We start from the raw sequence: 21519 nt of genomic DNA on the forward strand, positions 1-21519 counted from the left end.
CCCATTGGAATCCAGAATGGGGTGACTTGACTGGTTCTTACCAGGTTCTGTTACCAAGAATCCCTTGCAAACCTAAACATTTGTCTAAAAAACAAATTTTCCTCACACTTCTGTGGTGGAAAGTTCTGGAATCAGCGTCCATCCACACAATTCCACCCACCCTGCGTTCCCCAAAGTCTTCTGAGAAAAATGGTACCTCACTTGTGTGGGTAGGCCTTGTGCCCATGAAAGGAAACAGCCCAAAACGCAACTTAGACACACCATATTTTCACAGTGAAATCGAACCCATTTTTTGCAACGTTTCTAGGTGTAGATTTTGAACCCTAACTCTGCCAGCACCTAGGGAAACCTAGCAAACCTATACATTTTTTAAAGCTAGACACTCAGGGGAATCCAAGATGGGGTGACTTGACTGGCTCTCTACAGGTTCTGTTACCAAGAACCCCTTGCAAACCTAAACATTTGTCAAAAAAACACTTTTTCCTCACATTCCTGTGGTGGAAAGTTCTGGAATCTGCATGCATCCACAAAATTACACCAATCCCACATTTCCCAAAGTCTTTTGAGAAAAATGGTACCTCACTTGTGTGGGTAGGCCTAGTGCCCGCGACAGGAAACGGCCCAAAACGCTAGGTGGACACACCACATTTTTACAATGAAAACTTTCCATTTTTTGCAAAGTGCCTAGCTGTACATTTTGAACCCTAGCTCTGCCGGCACCTAGGAAAACCTATCAAACCTATACAATTTTGAAATCTAGACACCTAGGGGAATCCAGGATGGTGTGACCTGACTGGCTCTCACCAGGTTCTGTTACCCAGAATCCCCTGCAAACATAGAAAATTATCAAAAGAAACACATTTTCCTCACATTTCTGTGGTAAAAGGTTCTGGAATCTGCATGGATCCACAAACTTCAACCCACCCGCATTCCCCAATGTCTTCTGAGAAAAATTCTACCTCACTTGTGTGGGTAGGCCTAGTGCCCACGACAGGAAATGGCCCAAAACGCAACGTGGACACACCACATTTTCACAGTGAAAACAGACCCTTTTTTTTGCAAAGTGCCTAGCTGTAGATTTTTAACCCTAGTTCTGCCGGCACCTGGGGAAACCTAGCAAACCTAAAAATTTTGAAAACTAGACACCAAGGGGAATCCATAATGGGGTGACATGACGGGCTCTCACCAGGTTCTGTTACCCAGAATCCCTTGCAAACCAAGAAATTTGTCAAAAAACACATTTTCCTCACATTTCTGTGGTGGAAAGTTCTGGAGTCTATGTGGATCCAAAAACTTCAACCCACCCTGCATTCCCCAAAGTCTCTTGAGAAAAATGGTACCTCAGTTGTGTGGGTTGGCCTTGTGCCTGCGACAGTAAATGGCCCAAAACGCAACATGGACACACCACATTTTCACAGTGAAAACGGACCCTTTTCTTGCAAAGTGCCTAGCTGTAGAGTTTGAAACCTAGCTTTGCCAGCACCTGGGGAAACCTAGCAAACCTATAAATTTTTTAAAACTAGACACCAAGGGGAATCCAGGTTGGGGTGACATGACGGGCTCTCTCCCGGTTCTGTTACCCAGAATCCCTTGCAAACCAAGAAATTTGTCCAAAAACACATTTTTCTCATATTTCTATGGTGGAAAGTTCTGGAATGTGCGTGGATCGAAAAACTTCAACCCACCCCGCATTCCCCAATGACTCTTGAGAAAAATGGTACCTCACTTGTGTAGGTAGGCCTAGTGCCTGCCACAGGAAATGGCCCAAAGCTCAACATGGACACACCCCATTTTCACAGAGAAAAGTGACCCTTTTTTTGCAAAGTGCCTAACTGTAGTTTATGAACCCTAACTCTGCCAGCACCTAGGGAAACCTAGAAAACCTATACATTTTTGAAAACTAGACACCCAGGGGAATCTAGGATGGGATGACTTCTCTGGCTCTCACCAGGTTCTAATACCCAGAATCCCTTACAAACCAAGAAATTTGTCCAAAAACACATTTTCATCACATTTCTGTGGTGAAAAGTTCTGGAGTCTGCGTGGATCCACAATATTCTACCCACCCCACGTTCCACAAAGTCTTCCGAGAACAATTGTACCTCACTTGTGTGGGTAGGCCTAGTGCCCGTGACAGGAAACAGCCCAAAACGCAATGTGGAGACACCACATTTTCACAGTGAAAACGGACCCTATTTTTGCAACTTGCCTAGCTGTAGATTTTGAACACTAGCTCTGCCAGCACCTAGAGAAACCTAGCAAACCTATATATTTTTGAAAACTAGATACTGAGGGGAATCTAGGATGGGGTGACTTGACTAGCTCTCACCAGGTTCTGTTACCAAGAATCCCATGCAAACCTTGAAAATTGTCAAAAGAAACACATTTTCCTCATATTTCTGTGGTGGAATGTTCTGGAACGTGCGTGGATCCACAAACTTCAACGCACCCCGCATTCCCCAGTGTCTTTCAAGAAAAATCATACCTCATTTGATTGGGTAGGCCAAGTGCCTGCGACAGGAAAAGGCCCAAAGCTCAACGGGGACACACCACATTTTCACAGTGAAAACGAACGCTTTTTTGCAAAGTGCCTTGCTGTAGATTTTTAACCCTAGCTCTGTCGGCACCAAGGGAAACCCATCAAACCTATACATTTCTGAAGACTAGATACCCAGGAGAGAACCCAGGATGAGGTGACTTGTCTGGCTCTCACCAGGTTATGTTACCCAGAATCACTTGCAAACATCAAAATTTGTTTTAAAAAACACATTTTCCTCACATTTCTGTGGTGGAAAGTTCTGGAGTCTGCGTGGATCCAAAAACTTCAACCCACCCCGCATTCCCCAATGTCTCTTGAGAAAAATGGTACCTCAATTGTGTAGGTAGGCCTAGTGCCTGCGACAGGAAACAGCCCAAAGTGCAACATGGACACACTACATTTTCACAGTGAAAACAGACCCTTTTTTTGCAAAGTGCCTAGCTGTAGAGTTTGAAACCTAGCTCTGTCTGCACCTGGGGAAACCTAGCAAACCTAAACATTTTTGAAAACTAGACACCAAGGGGAATCCAGGATGGGGTGATATGACGGGCTCTCACCAGGTTCTGTTACCCAGAATCCCTTGCAAACCAAGAAATTTGTCTAAAAAGTGCCTAGCTGTAGAGTTTGAAACCTAGCTCTGTCGGCACCTGGGAAAACCTAGAAAATTGAACAACTAGCCTCAAATCGCAGAACTAGAGAATAAAATCAAAGCCTCTTGTGTAGTGGAGATAGCAAAAAAGAAATTAGAAGAAATAGATAAAGACCTACACTCCTACACAGAATACCTCAATAAACGTAAGATAGAGAAATTAAGAAAAGATATAAGGTATTTCAGCAAGGAAGGTACATACCCATACTTAGCTGAACAATTTTACAATCAAGCAGGAGAGATGCAATATGAATCATCTATGAATAGACCAACATTTGTCAGTAGGAAAGTCACCACATTCTCTGACACAACAGACTCTGATCAGGAAGAACGAGCTCAAGGGCTCAGAGATAACGGAATAAATACAGGAAGATCAAGAGGAAGACAGTCTAATTTTTTAGGGAGGCGTTACACCAGACGCCAAAATTGGAGACCCCGATATCAACCACGTTATCCCACTCCACAATTCCAACCGCGCTTCCAGGGCAATCCAACGATGGATTACGACCAATATCTGGTAACCCGGAATGCGCAATACTGGAGGGAATAAATACCCTACCTGTATTCAATTTAAGTCATACGCCCTTATCTGACTCAACTGTTGCCTTATTGTCCAAAGGATTGACGTTTGCCCCTCATTCAGGCCTTAACAAATTTGAGCTGGTGAGAGATCTTGTAGCCCTCTTCAGAAAAATAAGACTGAAGGTTTTCTTTGCAGGCGCAGACCCTCAACAAGGAACCCCAAATTTATCTGGTCTTGCCCCAATATCTGTATTTACACCTACCTTAGACCAACTACCACCAGAAGTAGCGGTATTCGAAAAAGTAGTCTACAACAAAGTCCAGAACATTATTAAATATGTTCCGGCAACTCCGTTCAATTTAAAAAAAGAGGAATATACAGCAATGCAAACCCTTAAACAGGCATCACACCTAACAGTTAAAGCCTGCGACAAAGGAGGGGGAATAGTCGTATATGACATAAAAATGAACCAAATGTTGGGAGACACTAGATACTATCGTACTATTACCAGAGACCCCACAGCACAAATTGTCAAACAAATACTCAAAATAACAAACAAGGCACTGAAAAATGGAGACATATGTATTAAAGAATGGGCATTCCTTAATAAAGAAAAACCCAAAATGGCCAGCATCTACGGCATACCAAAAGTGCACAAGAACGCTAGTGACCCGCCGCTGAGACCGATAGTCACCACTATTGGATCAGCGACTGAGCCATTAGCTAAATACGTAGATGCACTACTATGTAAACATATACCTAAAACTCCAGCTTTCGTAAAGGACACTAGACATATCATTAACCTTTTGGAGAATACACCTTTCCGCCCAGATAATCAATATATGGTCACTATGGACATAGAGGCCTTATATAGCAATATTCCAATTGGAGGAGCCTTTGCGGCCGTGCATTGGTTCATAAAGGCATATAACATTGATTGTCCTTCCATCTTTGTGTTAGAATGTCTTAAAATTGTGTTAGAGGATAATGTGTTCGAGTTCAATCAACAACTTTACAGACAGAATCAAGGCGTCAGTATGGGGGCGTCTTGTGCCCCAACGGTCGCTAATATCTACATGACCCTCTTTGAAAAAAACTACATCTATAATGAAATAGCACCTTTTTACGAATCAGTGACCAAATGGTCGCGATTTATTGATGATGTTTTTTTTATTTGTTCAGACACATATGAAAAATTACTGGAATTCATTGAGTGGATCAATCTATGCGATGAGAATATCAGCTTTACTAACAACATTAGCTCAGAACAAGTAGAATATCTAGACATCCTCATCAAACATCAACAAGGAGTACTTACGGTCGTCCTATACACTAAGACCATGGCAAGGAACACACTATTGCATTACGACAGTTATCACCCCAAGAGCCAAAAGGACAATATCCCGTTCGGTGAGTTTTTACGCCTTAGGCGAAACTGTACGAACATCAGTGATTTTGATGAGAAATCAGAGGTCATGAAGAAAAAATTTCATGCCAGAGGATATCCGAACAAAATTGTACGGGAGGCCTACAAACGGGCACGTTACTATGATAGGCAACACCTACTTACAAATATAAAAACTACATCAAATCCTCCTCTAGTTTTTGCTACACGCCATTCTATGCTGAACTCCAGAATTCGACAAGCAATATGCTCTAGTTGGCATATTTTAAATGTAGAAAAATCCAGGAGAGAGGAAATAATGCCTAAACCGCTATTTGCATACAAGCGTAACAAAAGCTTGAGAGACCACATAGTACATTCAAGAATGAAAAATGAGACAAACTTCTACCAAACCGATTTGGAAGGCTCTAAAAAAGTGGTGGGGAATTTCAAATGCACTATGTGCAAATCTTGCTCCATGGCCATCGAAGCAGTGACATTTACATTCAATGGTGTCAATATTTCACCCAAAACATTAAACAACTGTAAATCAACAAATGTCATCTATTTGATCATTTGCCCATGCCACAAGGGATATGTGGGAGAAACAGGGAGAGCGTTTAATGTCAGACTCACCGAGCACAAATCAGCAATTAGAACTCAGAAAACATCAGCACCCATGGTGCAACACTTCTTAGATCTGGGACATACACCAGAAGACATTAAGTGGTATATTCTGGAAAAGATTTGGCCCCGCGTAGGAGAACAGATGGACAAGATTAGAAAAATGAGAGAGGTTTATTGGATGTTTATCCTTAACACAGCTACATCAGGTTTGAACCAAGAAATACCTTGGGACCAAGCTATTAAAAATAATGGATAATTCATATTCATGACGACAGTTATTTAGTCAAACTTAAACCTGTCTTCATGTCAGGGTCAAGAAACTGAAAAGAATAGGCAATAAAACTAAGACCTCTCATAAATAATATACTGATCTATTACATTGTGGTCCACAAGCAGAAAAAAGAGACCTATTCATACAGGATTGGAGTTGAGAAATAAGTAACCACTTCAACTCATGAGTTCCTAGCATTATCATCTCTCTATTATGGAAAGAGTGGTCTCTCTCTTTAACGTCGTAGGTCTCAATGAAAAGACAAATTTTATCACCATATGCAATATATATCCCGGGATATCAAAATGCATATAAAATATAACCCCATTTATAAATTTTCAAAATAAATAACTAATTGTGGTATGTTTGTAATCCTTCAAACTGAATAAATCACAGTGATAAGTAAGACTCTTTAAACAAGATAGGAAGAACAAAGTTATAAAATAACCATTCAAATATGGCGCAGGTCGAGCAATCTCGACCGAACCACCAGTCCTATCTTTATGCGCATGACCGAGGACGTCTAAGTAACGCACGCAAATCCGGCGTATGTAAATAGACCCAACATGGCGGCGAACATCATCATTGTCGAACCAGAGGAGTACGCGGAGCGGAATAGAGAGGAGATATCTGCCAATTTGTGTCCCGAACGGGTAAGGAACGATTATACTGAGTGCTTACAGTTTTTTCAGAGTTAGACTTAAACCTACAGGCAAGCGGATCTCTTTACTCGTTGATACAAATTTTGTTGATCGTATCACAATAGTAGTGTTAATCGTAACGATACACGCTCCCCGCCAGTCGAATATCTATAGAAATTGCAGACAGGGAAGTTAATCAGCACTAGTTGAAGACTTTTTAAACCATGGAGAGTTTTTCTAAAGAGAGTTCTTACTTGTTGTGGTGAAATTTCTTTAAAATTGATAGACAATCACTTATGCTATTTAACAGGACAATGAAATAGAGCGCGAAGCTTGAAAAAATAGACGTAACCAAGACAGACGACAACGACATAGAGAACAAAATAGAAAAATCAAGGTATGTGTATTACATACACAGGAATGAATTATAATGGTATCCTCGAAGTAATTGGGCTAATTAGACAAATAACAAACTGGTAAATTACAGATTTTATCAAAATTAACATTAATTAGTTTTCGTATCAGACCCCTTCTGTCTATATAATAAACAGTAGATAAAAGTAAGCATCAATAGCATACTCGCTTATATATCCAAATCTATAAGTCTGCTCCTTTTTGCGAAGACAGGAAAACAAAGGTGCACACCCTTGACATCCATGTTTCGTTGGAAATCAGATGGTTAACCAGTATAACATTTTTCGAGTAAGTAAGTACTCTAGTTAAGCGCGCCATAGACTATACAAATATATTGCAATAAATAGAGTATAACCGCACATTTACCATCCCTCAGCCTAAGTGACATACCTCTATCTTCCCTTAGAACCATCGCATACCATTCGTCCCCCGAAATAGAGCGCGAAGCGAGAAAAAATAGACGTAACCAAGACAGACGGCAACGACATAGAAAACAGAATAGAAAAATCAAGGTATGTGTATTACATACACAAGAATGAATTATAATGGTATCCTCGAAGTTATTGGGCTAATTAGACAAATAACAAATTGGTTAATTACAGATTTTATCAAAATTAACATTAATTAGTTTTCGTATCAGAGCCCTTTTGTCCATACAATAAACAGTAGATAAAAGTAAGCATCAAGAGCATACTTGCTTATATATCCAAATCTATAGGTCTGCTCCTTTTTGAGAAGACAGGAAAACAAAGGTGCACACCCTTGACATCCATGTGTCGTTGGTAATCAGATGGTTAACCAGTATAACATTTTTCGAGCAAGTAAGTACTCTAGTTAAGCGCGCCATAGACTATACAGATATATTGCAATAAATAGAATATAACCGCACAATTACCATCCCTCAGCCTAAGTGACATACCTCTATCTTCCCCTAGAACCATCGTATACCATTCGTCCCCCTAAATAAGGACATAATCCGGGATCAACTGATTATTTTGAGCCACACACGAAAACAGTAAATTGGAACGACAAGGGTTAGTATGGTTTCATTACCTTGGATTATCATATAGAAGTAAGATTAGAGACTCAGTAATCGTAACTTCAATCTAACCGGTTTACTCCTAGAAAAACGCCTCCAAGCAACTTCCCTTTTAAGAGTAGAGACACTCGTCCTGTGCAATAAAAAGGAGGACTTGTTAGCATCCAATTCCAGCACATCCCAGGTTTCTATTAGATTGGTCATTGCCAGTATAGCTAAAGCAAAATGGAAGTGTTTTCCCCTTTTTGTAACACTTAGGTCCTGGGGAATCCAATTTCCTTTTCATGAATGTTAAAGTCAGTGCAGAGCTGAGAGACGTTGGAGTGGATCTTATAATTCAAATGAATTTACTTATAATTGTTTATGTTAATGAACGATCATTGCTACATTGACTCCCTTAAACAATTCACAAAATGGGTTTTAATTGATACATGTGTTTTTTCTGTTGTTATTATCTCTTACATATAGTGTTATACTCAGAGCGGATTCCTGACGAAGGCCTAGCCGAAACGCGTTGTGTCAATCGACCGCCTATGTGCTCATTGTTCAACAATTGAGTATAAAATTGAGATAAACAAGTTTTTCTCTGATTTTTGATTTTAGTTTTTGTATATAGTATGTGTGAGGAAAAATAATTATAGCAAAAGTAATGAATTATCAACATGATCAACATTAACAGACTAAGGACACCTCTTATGATCAATTAGTTATAAATCTATCATAGTCCACATTGTGTACATAGGAATTAATTTGTATAGATGATGATTTGCAGATATATTGTTGTACATATGTGTTGATGAAGAAAAGAATTTATTGTGAAAAAAGAAACTGAAAAACAAAAAACTAAAAAAATAGATATTTATATTTTGTAACAATAAAAGAGATATATCATATATCCATTAGCCTGTATGCCTATCTATTTCACGACTTGCATTTGTTAGGCAGCATTTGATGATTGTTAGTAGAATGAGAGATATGCATGTTTATTGGGAGTCAATTTGCAAGTAGTATTTATCCGACACTGTGCCCGGTGTTCACCCTTTTCCCATAGAAACCTAGAAAATCTAAACATTTTTGAAAACTAGACACCAAGGGGAATCCAGGATGGGGTGACATGACGGGCTCTCACCAGGTTCTGTTACCCAGAATCCCTTGCAAACCAAGAAATTTGTCCAAAAACACATTTTCCTCACATTTCTGTGGTGGAAAGTTCTGGAGTCTGCGTGGATCCAAAAACTTCAACCCACCCCGCATTCCCCAAAGTCTCTTGAGAAAAATGGTACCTCAGTTGTGTGGGTTGGCCTTTTGCCTGCGACAGGAAATGGCCCAAAGCGCAACATGGACACACCACATTTTCACAGTGAAAATTGACCCAATTTTTGCAAAGTGCCTAGCTGTACATTTTGAACCCTAGCTCTGCCGGCACCTAGCAAACCTATACAATTTTGAAATCTAGACACCTAGGGGAATCCAGGATGGGGTGACCTGACTGGCTCTCACCAGGTTCTGTTACCCAGAATCCCTTGCAAACCAAGAAATGTGTCCAAAAACAAATTTTCCTCACATTTCTATGGTGGAAAGTTCTGGAATGTGTGTGGATCCAAAAACCTCAACCCACCCCGCATTCCCCAATGTCTTCTGAGATCAATGGTACCTCGGTTGTGTGGGTAGGCCTAGTGCCTGTGACAGGAAACGGCTCAAAACGCAACGTGGACATACCACATTTTCACAGTGAAAGCGGACCCTTTTTTTTGCACAGTGCCTAGCTGTAGATTATGAACTCTAAGTCTGCCAGCACCTAGGGAAACCTAAGAAACCTATACATTTTTGAAAACTATACACCCAGGGGAATCCAGGATGGGGTGACTTGTCTGGCTCTCACCAGGTTATGTTACCCAGAATCCCTTGCAAACCTCAAAATTTGCCAAAACACACACATTATCCTCATATTTCCATTGTGGAATGTTCTGGAATCTGCGTGGCTCCACAATATTCTACCCACCCCACGTTCCACAAAGTCTTCCGAGAACAATTGTACCTCACTTGTGTGGGTAGGCCTAGTGCCCGTGACAGGAAACAGCCCAAAACGCAATGTGGACACACCACATTTTCACAGTTAAAACGGACCCTATTTTTGCAACTTGCCTAGCTGTAGATTTTGAACCCTAGCTCTGCCAGCACCTAGAGAAACGTAGCAAACCTATATATTTTTGAAAACTAGATACTGAGGGGAATCTAGGATGGGGTGACTTGACTGGCTCTCACCAGGTTCTGTTACCCAGAATCCCATGCAAACCTAGAAAATTGTCAAAAGAAACACATTTTACTCACATTTCTGTGGTGGAAAGTTCTGGAACGTGCATGGATCCACAAACTTCAACCCACCCCGCATTTCCCAGTGTCTTTCAAGAAAAATCATACCTCGCTTGATTGGGTAGGCCTAGTACCTGTGACAGGAAAAGGCCCAAAGCTTAACGGGGGGACACCACATTTTCACAGGGAAAACCGACGCTTTTTTGCAAAGTGCCTTGCTGTAGATTTTTAACCCTACCTCTGCCGGCACCAAGGGAAACCCATCAAACCTATACATTTCTGAAGACTAGATACTCAGGAGAGAACCCAGGATGAGGTGACTTGTCTGGCTCTCGCCAGGTTCTGTTACCCAGAATCCCTTGCAAACATCAACATTTGTTTTAAAAAAACACATTTTCCCCACATTTCTGTAGCGGAAAGTTCAGGAATCTGCATAGATCCACAAACTTCAACCCACCCCACATTCCCCATTGTCTTTCAAGAAAAATGGTACCTCACTTGTGTGGGTAGGCCTAGTGTCTGTGACAGGAAACAGCCCAAAGCACAACATAGACACACCACATTTTCACATTGAAAACGGACCCTTTTTTTCAAAGTGCTTAGCTGTAGAGTTTGAAACCTAGCTCTGTCGGCACCTGGGGAAACCTAGCAAACCTATACATTTTTGAAAACTAGACACCAAGGGGAATCCAGGATGGGGTGACATGACGGGCTCTTACCAGGTTCTGTTACCCAGAATCCCTTGCAAATCAAGAAATGTGTCCAAAAACACATTTTCCTCACATTTCTGCGGTGGAAAGTTTTGGAGTCTGCGTGGATCCAAAAACTTCAACCCACCCCGCATTCCCCAATGTCTCTCGAGAAAAATGGTACCTCACTTGTGTGGGTTGTCCTTTGCCTGCGACAGGAAATGGCCGAAAGCGCAACATGGACACACCACATTTTCACAGTGAAAACTGACCCTTTTCTTGCAAAGTGCCTAGCTGTAGAGTTTGAAACCTAGCTCTGCCAGCACCTGGGGAAACCTAGCAAACCTATACATTTTTGAAAATTAGACACCAAGGGGAATCCAGGATTGGGTGACATGACAGGCTCTCACTAGGTTCTGTTACCCAGAATCCCTTGCAAACCAAGACATTTGTCCAAAAACAAATTTTTCTCACATTTCTGTGGTGGAAAGTTCTGGAATATGCGTGGATCCAAAAATGTCAACCCACCCCGCATTCCCCAATGTCTCTTGAGAAAAATGGTACCCCACTTGTGTAGGAAGGCCTAGTGTCTAGGAGAGGAAACAGCCCAAAGCGCAACATGGACACACCACATTTTCACAGAGAAAAGTGACCCTTTTTTTGCAAAGTGCCTAACTGTAGTTTTTGAAACCTAACTCTGCCAGCACGTAGGGAAACCTAGAAAACCTATACATTTTTGAAAACTAGACACCCAGGGGAATCTAGGATGGGGTGACTTGTCTGGCTCTCACCAGGTTCTGATACCCAGAATCCCTTTCGAACCTTCAAAATTTGTCAAAAACACACATTTTCCTCACATTTCTGTTGTGGAAAGTTCTGGAATCTGTGTGAATCCACAAAATTCCACCCACCCCGCGTTACCCAAAGTCTTTCAAGAAAAATAGTAGCTCACTTGTGTTTGTAAGCCTAGTACCCGCGACAGGAAACAGCCCAAAACGCAACGTGGACACACCACATTTTCACAGTGAAAACTGACCCTTCTTTTGCAAATTGCCTAGCTGTAGAATTTGAACCCTAACTCTGCCAGCACCTAGGGAAACCTAGCAAACCTATACATTTTTCAAAGATAGACACCCATTGGAATCCAGAATGGGGTGACTTGACTGGTTCTTACCAGGTTCTGTTACCAAGAATTGTGGTAAATTTTAATTACCTAGACTTAATTTATGCGGTAAAATACAATACGAATAACTCAGTAAAAATAAGAGGCAGAATCCGTGGTATTCGAGGGTATAATAGGGAATTTTATTCCTTACAAAGGAATGATGGTTCGAACCAGGCAATCGAGTTCCGTCACCACGAAGGTTCAGGAAGGGATCAGCAATACATTATTGACAGGTTATAGTATATATAGTACTGTATTACAGTAAAGACAGATGCAGGAGGCGTAACAGCTGATAAGAATACACATACGTAATAGAAAAGGCGTTACAATAGGCGTACATAGAGGCGTATACTAAAAACGTCATTATGATGATGACACAAGTGGGTGGATCCATGAGAGAATCCTGCAAAGTCAGCAAAAATATATGGCAGAGATGCGCGCGCAGCCGCATGACGTGTGATTGACGTGTAACTAGAGGGTGAAGGGAACTTGACATTTAGCCCTACATGAAGAGACAGAAGTCTGGGATGTCAGGACAACCTAGTCCTAAATCATATCTAATATCTTGTGTTTAAGGAACTATATTATCTGGAAGGAAAGGTCTTCTCGGACAGATCCTATTCTATACTGACTGCTAGTGCGTGTACAAGCGTCTAAGTGTCTACATGAGATGCGAGGGGGCATGGGCCTACCATGGTAACGAGAGTCATGAATTACTTGCACGGAGACAGTAAGGCCGGGCCCTTTGCTCTGCAGCTAGAGGGATGTTTACCTAAGCTACTAGACAGGAATGCATTTCTTGAGGAGCGGAACAGATAACTTGAAGGCTGAATACAGTTTTGGCAGGCAACAGGCCGGGCTAGGCACCGTTAGCCGCGCAGGAAGTAAGACAAAGTTCATGGATACAGATGCAGGTCCAGGCTGGAGCATTCAGAGGCAGAAGCAGGAAAAAGCTCGATGGCAGGATTCAGGGCCTACCTTGCCAGAGCTGGAAAACGTGAAAAGTATACCATATAAAGACGGTGGCAAGGCATACTTAGGAACGGAATATCTGGCCCATGCATGGCAGATATGAAAGAGGACATATTAGCGTTGGACACAATTGTATTTGCGTCTTCATAGCTTGAAGTGGAGGGAACATACATGTACTTGTAACATGTACATGGAGCCGTTGGGGTCTAGATAGGGGACACAATTGACCATAAAAATTCATATTTCCTCATTCCCTCCTTGTCCCCTACGGACCCTCATGAAATGTCGATCTTCAGGAATCCATCAATCTGTTCATGTAACATCATTTGCTCTTCTTTCTTCTTCCGGGATCTTGAATGAAAACTTGAACGTGGAATACACGATGTGGCACACAGGCCGCAAATCGCTGGTCCACATTGTAGACATAGGCAGCAACTGAATACTATGAGAAGGCCAATACCTAGGAAGGATAGGACTTTCCATCCCCAGGCTGACAACACGCTCCAGAGCCAACCGGACCATGTCCAGGTGCCTGCATTCTGATGTATCTGGTTTGCAATCTTGTGAAGACTAGTTATGGCTTTATATACGGATGGCGCGTTTTCTGGGATGAAAACACAGCAACTTGATCCGATGACCCTACAAGCTCCGCCCCTATCTGCTAGGATGACGTCAAGGACAAGACGATTTTGGAGAACAACAATCCGCATCGCAGACTGCTCCTCTGTTAAGTTGCCTAGGGCAGAGGTAGTTTCATTCACTACTGCTTCAAGGGTTCTAGTTAATCTACGTATCAGTTTACTGTTTGAGACAACACCTATGTAAGGGAAGAGACCTTTATTGAAGTCTGTATATTGTTCCCATGCTGTTTCGGTGTAGTCAACAATCGGGATATCTCTCTGGGGTCTATGGTGTACTAGATTGGTATTTCTATGATAATCAGGAGGGGCTAGGAAAACAGGTGGCAGAAGGAATGCAATGTAACAGGTACCATCCCAATCTAGGGGTAGGCGTATATATGCGGTGTGACCACAGATGAAGTAGGAATGACGGGAAGCTCTAAATGTAGACTTGCCCTTATCACTGAATTCGATCACAGTAGTACATTTACTATGACCCAGGTGTACTGAACCATTCTTTCTTACACATAATTCACCTTTGACTGGTAATACGGACATAGCAGGCAAGACTAGTGTAGCTTCAGATTCAATATTTAGAATCATGAGGTTAAGTGTAAAATTACCTAATCCATATACTTCATTTTCTAGGTCAGTTCCTGTTCTTTTGGGAAGTCCCTCCTTGTTAGGATAACAGGCTTTAAGCAAAACTAAGTTCAGGTTTCCCCATACCCAGTTGCTCTGGTAAACTACGGTGTTTGAATCTAAAGAGTTAATCAAACTAAACCATGCTCCACAGGAACCATTGTGTGTGAATGGATACGGAAAGAGAGGCAGAACTCCTTTGTATTTCTGATAGGGAGGGAGTCGGCCACATATCCAACAATTTGTAGCGTTGCTGGTCTGATGGAAATGGTGTAACATACTAATGAATGTGTTGTTGCGCAGCGCAAATCTATAGGACAACTCATGTGGAGGTAGTTCACTAAAAGAATGTTCGACTGTAACATTATAAGCACGCTTGAAAATAGGATAGTACATGTGTAACAGTATACTTGCAGCAATAATAAAAAGACTTAGAAAAAACATAATCAACAATGTCACTATACAGTGACTATGAAGTGATTTACAGTATGCATGTTTCTTGAGCTGTTTCTGTCTATTTCTCTCTCTCATTCGGTCTAGAGGATACATGTCAAAGACTTAATTCAACCGATTCACCTTGGAGAGGACTTAAACAATCGAATTGTCTGACTTGCTAGACCTTAGTTTCAGTTTATAGTTTTGAGATTCGGTCCTTTCAACCAGGGGGAGTTTTGAATCAGTCTCTGGAAGGGGGCAGGGCTGAGAGTTCAGATCGGATGGTAGTCCATGAAATTTCTTGATATGACTCGAGTGTAACCAACCCTTGCGACCCTCGACCTTCACTGCTGTCCTCGTCGTTAGAAGAACCAGCTTTGGTTGTAGCCAGCGAGGCTCCAACGGGCTCCTCCTGTCGAAGTTTCTGACGAAAACGAGATCTCCCGGAACTACTTCATGGGGCTTTACCTCGGTGTTGTCGGGAAAGGCTGCAGCTACCTGTGAACGGCAAGATTGTAGTGCAGACATCAAGGAAGCAAGGTAATCTGTCAGCATATTACAATCAACATCAGTTATTTTACGAGGTATAGGCGTCCCCCACATATTTGGTGGCCTACCGAAGACCACCTCGTACGGGGATAGCCCTGTGCGAGAATGTGCTACCATTCTCATGTAAAATAGTGCAACCGGTAAGGCTACTATCCAGTCGACACCTTTCTCTCTACAGATTTTAGAAAGTCGTATTTTCAGGGTCTGATTATGACGTTCCACGAGACCTGCTGCCTCGGGATGTCGGACACAGTGGAATTTCCATTGATAGCCTAACAAGAGTGAAATGTGTTTCATTAGCTCGGATGAGAACGGCTGGCCATTATCTGAGTATACGATACGGGGCAAACCATACCGTGGGAAGAATTCACGAACTAATTGTTTGGCAGTAGTCGGGGCAGTGTAATCTGAGACGGGATACGCCTCTGTCCAACGGGAAAGAGCGCATACAACTACGAGGACATATTTGAATCCTCGACATCGTTCCATCTGGATATAATCCATCTGGAGGACTTCAAAAGGGTGATCGGGAGGTTGAAATCCACCCTGCTCTACAGGTACGCCTTTACCTGGATTGAACTGACAACAAATCATACAAGTTCGGACTTTCTGTTTGGCTGCAGCTCGTAAGTGTTTGTTGAACCAAATGTGTTGAATACTGTCTAACATGGCTTTTTCTCCTAGATGTGCTGGACTATGTATTGTGTTAATGATAACTTGAACCATTGAGTCGGGGAGAAACCATATAGATTTTCCCTTCATCATCCATCCCTGATCTGTTTGGATCCCTCCTAATTCAGTCGATTTCTTTATTTCCTCTGGTGTAGCATGTGTCTGTATGTCAATTACATCAAGGGCGGGATCCTTAACTGTCATGCAGTGTGTCGGCGTCGGAACTATTGTCTTTGTCAAGTCGGTTGCATGAGTCTGATTCTGTGCTGTTTGCTTAGCTGTTCGGTCCGCTAGGTCGTTACCCTGGGAAATAATATCGGTGACTTTTGTATGGGCTTTACACTTCATGATGGATATTGAAATAGGCAAATGTATAGCATCTAATAAAGCTTGAATGAGGGGACCGTGTTGAATGTTGGCACCGTGAGAAGTCAAATAACCTCTCTCTCGCCAAAGGACTCCGAAGTCGTGTACGACTCCGAAAGCATAACGTGAATCTGTGTATATGTTAACTTTTCTATTCTTGGCTTGAATACAGGCTTGTGTCAGAGCAATAAGCTCTGCTGCTTGAGCTGACAATGTGTCGATACAATTTGTTTCAATGACTTCGGTGTCTGTCGTGACTGCATAAGCGGCCACTAATTTTCCTGTACTTGTTCTCATACATGAACCATCTACATAAAGTGTCAGGTCTGGATCTGGTAATGGGACATCTGTCAAGTCTTGTCTGGGTTTCGTCGTAATAGTAATGACTTCAATACAATCATGTGCCAGTGGGTCTGTTCCACTTAATGGCAAGAGTGTGGCAGGATTTAATGTACTACAACGTCTGATTTCTATGTGTGGCTGAAACAATGTGAGTTCGTAACCTGTCAGTCGTGCTATAGTCAAGTGTTGTGTCTGTGTCCGGTTCAAGAGAACCTCTACCGCGTGTGGTACCTGTACTGTCAATTGATGTCCTAATACTATGGAATCGCTTTGTCTGATCGCTAGAGCTGTCGCTGCAACTGATTTCAGACACGCAGGAAGAGCTTGAGCTACGGGATCTAATGTGCTAGAAAAGTAAGCACATGGCTTGTGTGATCCTGCTTGTTCCTGAGTGAGTACTGACAAAGCAGTACCTTCACGTTCTGTAACAAAAAGTGTAAAAGGCTTACTGTAACATGGTGTCGCTAAAACAGGTGCTTGGCATAAAGCTTTCTTTAAGTCTTCAAAAGCTTGTGTATGTTCTGGAGTCCAAGGGAGGACAGTCAATGTCGCTGCCTCCTGGGTTGTCAACTGAATGAGTGGTTTAGCTAAAAATGCATATTGGGGAATCCACTGCCTGCAGTACGAAGTGAGGCCTATGAAGGCCCGTACCTCCTTTTGTGTCTTGGGTGGTGGCATGTTTACAATCAACTGGATACGGTCAGGTGTGAGCTGTCTCCCCCATTTGGACAGCAAGTGCCCTAGGTACACAACTTGCTGGGCACAAAATTGCAGCTTTGAAGGGGACACCTTGTGCCCCTTGTCGGCTAAGAAATGTAAAACCGTCAGTGATGCTTTTTCACATTCGGGTTCGCTTCGGGCGGTGATTAGTAGATCATCGACATACTGGAGCAGTGCAGTGTTAACAGGCATGTGGATACTGTCAAGTTGTCTCTTCAGTGCTTGGCTGTAGATGCTAGGACTTTCTGTAAATCCTTGAGGTGCGCGTGCGAATTTAAAACTTCGTCCATTTAAACTGAATCCGAACAAATATTGGCTTTCCGGATCGATTGGGACGCTAAAGAAGGCGTTCTTGAGGTCAATTACAGTAAAGGACGTTGCCTCTGAATCAATAGCTGTCAGTAATGAAGAGATATCTGGGACCACGGGATATTGTGGTACAATGCATTTATTCAATTCGCGCAGATCAATAACTGATCGATATACTGGGGGTGCTTTTGGATCAGTTCGTTTAAGAATCGGAATAATCGGAGAATTACATACATTGGAGTCGGTTTCTACAACCACTCCTTGGGCAATGAGCTCGTCAATGATTTGCAGTAAAGCCACTACAGCATCTGGCGGTAGTTTGTATTGTCGCATTCGTGGTAATACCACTCCTGTTTTGAGTGTAACTCGATATGGTGTAATGTGCATACAACCTACATCAGTGGGGCCTTGTGCCCATAAATGTGCAGGTAGATTCTGTAACCGGTGATCCATGTCTCTAGACACGTAGTGACCTTTAAAGTCACGCAAAAATAGTCGTACTCCGTCCGGAGAACAACATATTATAGCTCCTAGAGCTTTCAATGTTTTTATACCTAACAAGTTTTCTGGGCATGATTTCGTAAGCAATAGATCTGTAGTCCGTGTCAATGGACCAACTGTAAATGCAAGTGGTTGCGATACTTCGTTATGTAGTGAGTTCTCTCTGAATACGTACAGGCATTGTTAAGTTAGCATAACCACGTTAGATGTTAGAAAGCCATCTTTTTGCTTTTGCACACGGCACTGCGTTTACATGTTATTTCTTAAAACAAACTGCTGACTCGAGACTTGCTTCACACAAGAGCAATCTGTTGTTACCATCCCATGCTCTGCGCGGCGACCTTGGTCTGTACATGGTGTGACAAACAGTCTGGGTTATTACACAATGCATGTTTTTCACTCTAGGTTGATCGGCCCACTATTTAGCCATAACACACGCGCAGCTGCAAATGCCTGAAAATTGGTGCTTTTAACATCACAGACATCATGTTTATTATTCAGACCGAAGACGAGCCTTCCTGCGAGAAGACTCCTGATGCTCCTGTGATGTGATTTCACTAAGCTGATCTTTGAGGTATGGGGTCCCCTATTCAAGCCTAAGAGACCTTCTATTAGCATAATAATAATATTAGCTTCTTAGTAAAGGGAAGGTGGTAGTATCCACTGTCATTATAACATGATCACCCCTTTTATATTCTATGGTATTGTAACTATGTTGCTGGTTTTGATATTAATCATTTGTCTGCTTGTATTAGCCAAAGTACTGCATCTTAGGACACGTGGTCTATAAAAATAAACCCCTTTTATTTACAACGTGTCTCTGTTGATTATTGTTGTGGACTGATGTGAGAATAATATACGAACAGGTATTTCCGATTCCCACCATTCCTGAGTATGTACTGAGTCGCGTGTTCTGGGTTGTCTTTTCATTGGGACCGCCGAGCTAAATCTCGGATAACGAATGGGACACTTATGCTAGCCGGATACTGGGTTCTGGGTTCTGAGGTGAGTTTCTGGTACACCACAATTCACTGAGGTCCTGGGGTTCTTCGCATAGTTCTGTGTATCAGCAGAATCCCTGCAACATGGCGCACCTAACGTTTGGTCTATGAGTTGAAACGCCTTAGTAGTGCTTACATTTAGTCCACAGCACCCTCATTCTTGTTTCCGGATAACAAGTGTGACGGATTTAAACCTACCTAGTTCTATTGATATAGGTTCTTTCAAGCTTGATCATTAAAAAGGTTATTGAACCCTTGTGCTACTAAATACTTGAAGTATAGCTTGTCCTTATGGCAGTAGACATTGCGGCGCACAGCCGTGCAGCTCTGAAACGTCATTTGACGCAGTATGGGGTGCCGGACACGGGCATGGACGTCATCTTTGTGGTGGGAGCCGATGCGGCTCACCCGTTTGAGTTGTTCTATTCCTGGGTGACGATTCCGGCAGTCAGTGGGGATGACGATACCTTTCATTCTTACACTGCTACTGCCGTGCCTGCTAACTATGCGCCGTATAGGACACAGGAGATACCAATATCTGCTTGGCAACATCAGATTTGGTTTAATGGCGCCCTCCCCCATGTGGTTATACCGCCGAGAATGGGCCCTTTATCAATTGCAGGGGCCACTTGGCCGGTACTAGCCGGATTTACGCCTCATCCCCGTTACCTCACGGTGACGGTGGCTGAATTGCGTGTACTACACACTGCCCTTATATCAGTATATAGGGCGTTGGTGCAGTATGTGTCGCGCACTGTACAGGCGGGGGCGCCTGTTAGTGCGGGACAACCTAGTGATCGTCACGCGGTGGTCATTAGTCCTGTTATGGTCAATTCTGTTATGGGCAGGCGCCCCCTCACAAGGGATGATTATCCTTTTTGGCTTGCTGAAAAATTTGACCAAATAGAGGCGGTTTATCCGCATACAACTCCTGTGGAAAAACACAGGATCCTCACCATTAGTTTGCCTAAAGACTTAGTTCCCCATATAGATGATTGTGTATCCTGGGGTAAGATTTTTGCTGCGACGTACGCGCAGTGCTTTGGCACTCCGTCTATGTTACAGCTGCCCTCCATAATTAAACAGGTTCAAGAGGACCATGGAGCGGAGTCTGCGATAGAATTGGGGATGCGGCTCCTCGGAGATTTTGGCCTGGTGGCTACCATGATAATGGGAAACCTTAAGGGTGATGCGTTGCACTTTCAGGTTCGTAATGAACTGAAGAAAGTTGCTGAAGAGGACAAGCCGCAGGAATTTGCAAAAATAATTTCAGAAGCATATCGTGATTTGGGTCGTAGCTCTTTAGGAGTTAAGCCTGTGATCAAAAATCCCGATTCTAAGCAGCAGGGTAAGGCAGAAACTTCTGGTAAGGATGGTCGGCCAATTTTTCCAAAACAACCTTGGCGGACTAAACAACAGGGAAAGCAGCAGCAGAAACAGGGCTCTCGGCCTGCCTCTCCCGTACAGTCAAGTAGTGAACGCACTTATGATCTGCGAGATCGTGCTACTATTAAGTCTCCTGATAGATTTCAGGTTTCTGAACCGCGCTCTCCTCGTTCTTCACAGGTATTGTAACTATGTTGCTGGTTTTGATATTAATCATTTGTCTGCTTGTATTAGCCAAAGTACTGCATCTTAGGACACGTGGTCTATAAAAATAAACCCCTTTTATTTACAACGTGTCTCTGTTGATTATTGTTGTGGACTGATGTGAGAATAATATACGAACAGGTATTTCCGATTCCCACCATTCCTGAGTATGTACTGAGTCGCGTGTTCTGGGTTGTCTTTTCATTGGGACCGCCGAGCTAAATCTCGGATAACGAATGGGACACTTATGCTAGCCGGATACTGGGTTCTGGGTTCTGAGGTGAGTTTCTGGTACACCACAATTCACTGAGGTCCTGGGGTTCTTCGCATAGTTCTGTGTATCAGCAGAATCCCTGCAACAGTTAATAGTAGGCTTTCCTGAAAAAACCAAGGGAAATATTTTGTGAGCCTGAGAGGGCTGCCCCTGGGACTTCATCGTGACTTATAGTTGTTCTGCTTGCCCCTGTATCAAGTAGAAACCTTCTGTCTTTCCCTAATACTTGACTCTGTACATAAGGACCCTCTTGATCTACAGGAACCTCAATA

Source organism: Triturus cristatus, chromosome 6 (genome assembly GCF_964204655.1).
Source record: "Triturus cristatus chromosome 6, aTriCri1.1, whole genome shotgun sequence".
In the NCBI taxonomy this organism is placed as follows: domain Eukaryota; kingdom Metazoa; phylum Chordata; class Amphibia; order Caudata; family Salamandridae; genus Triturus; species Triturus cristatus.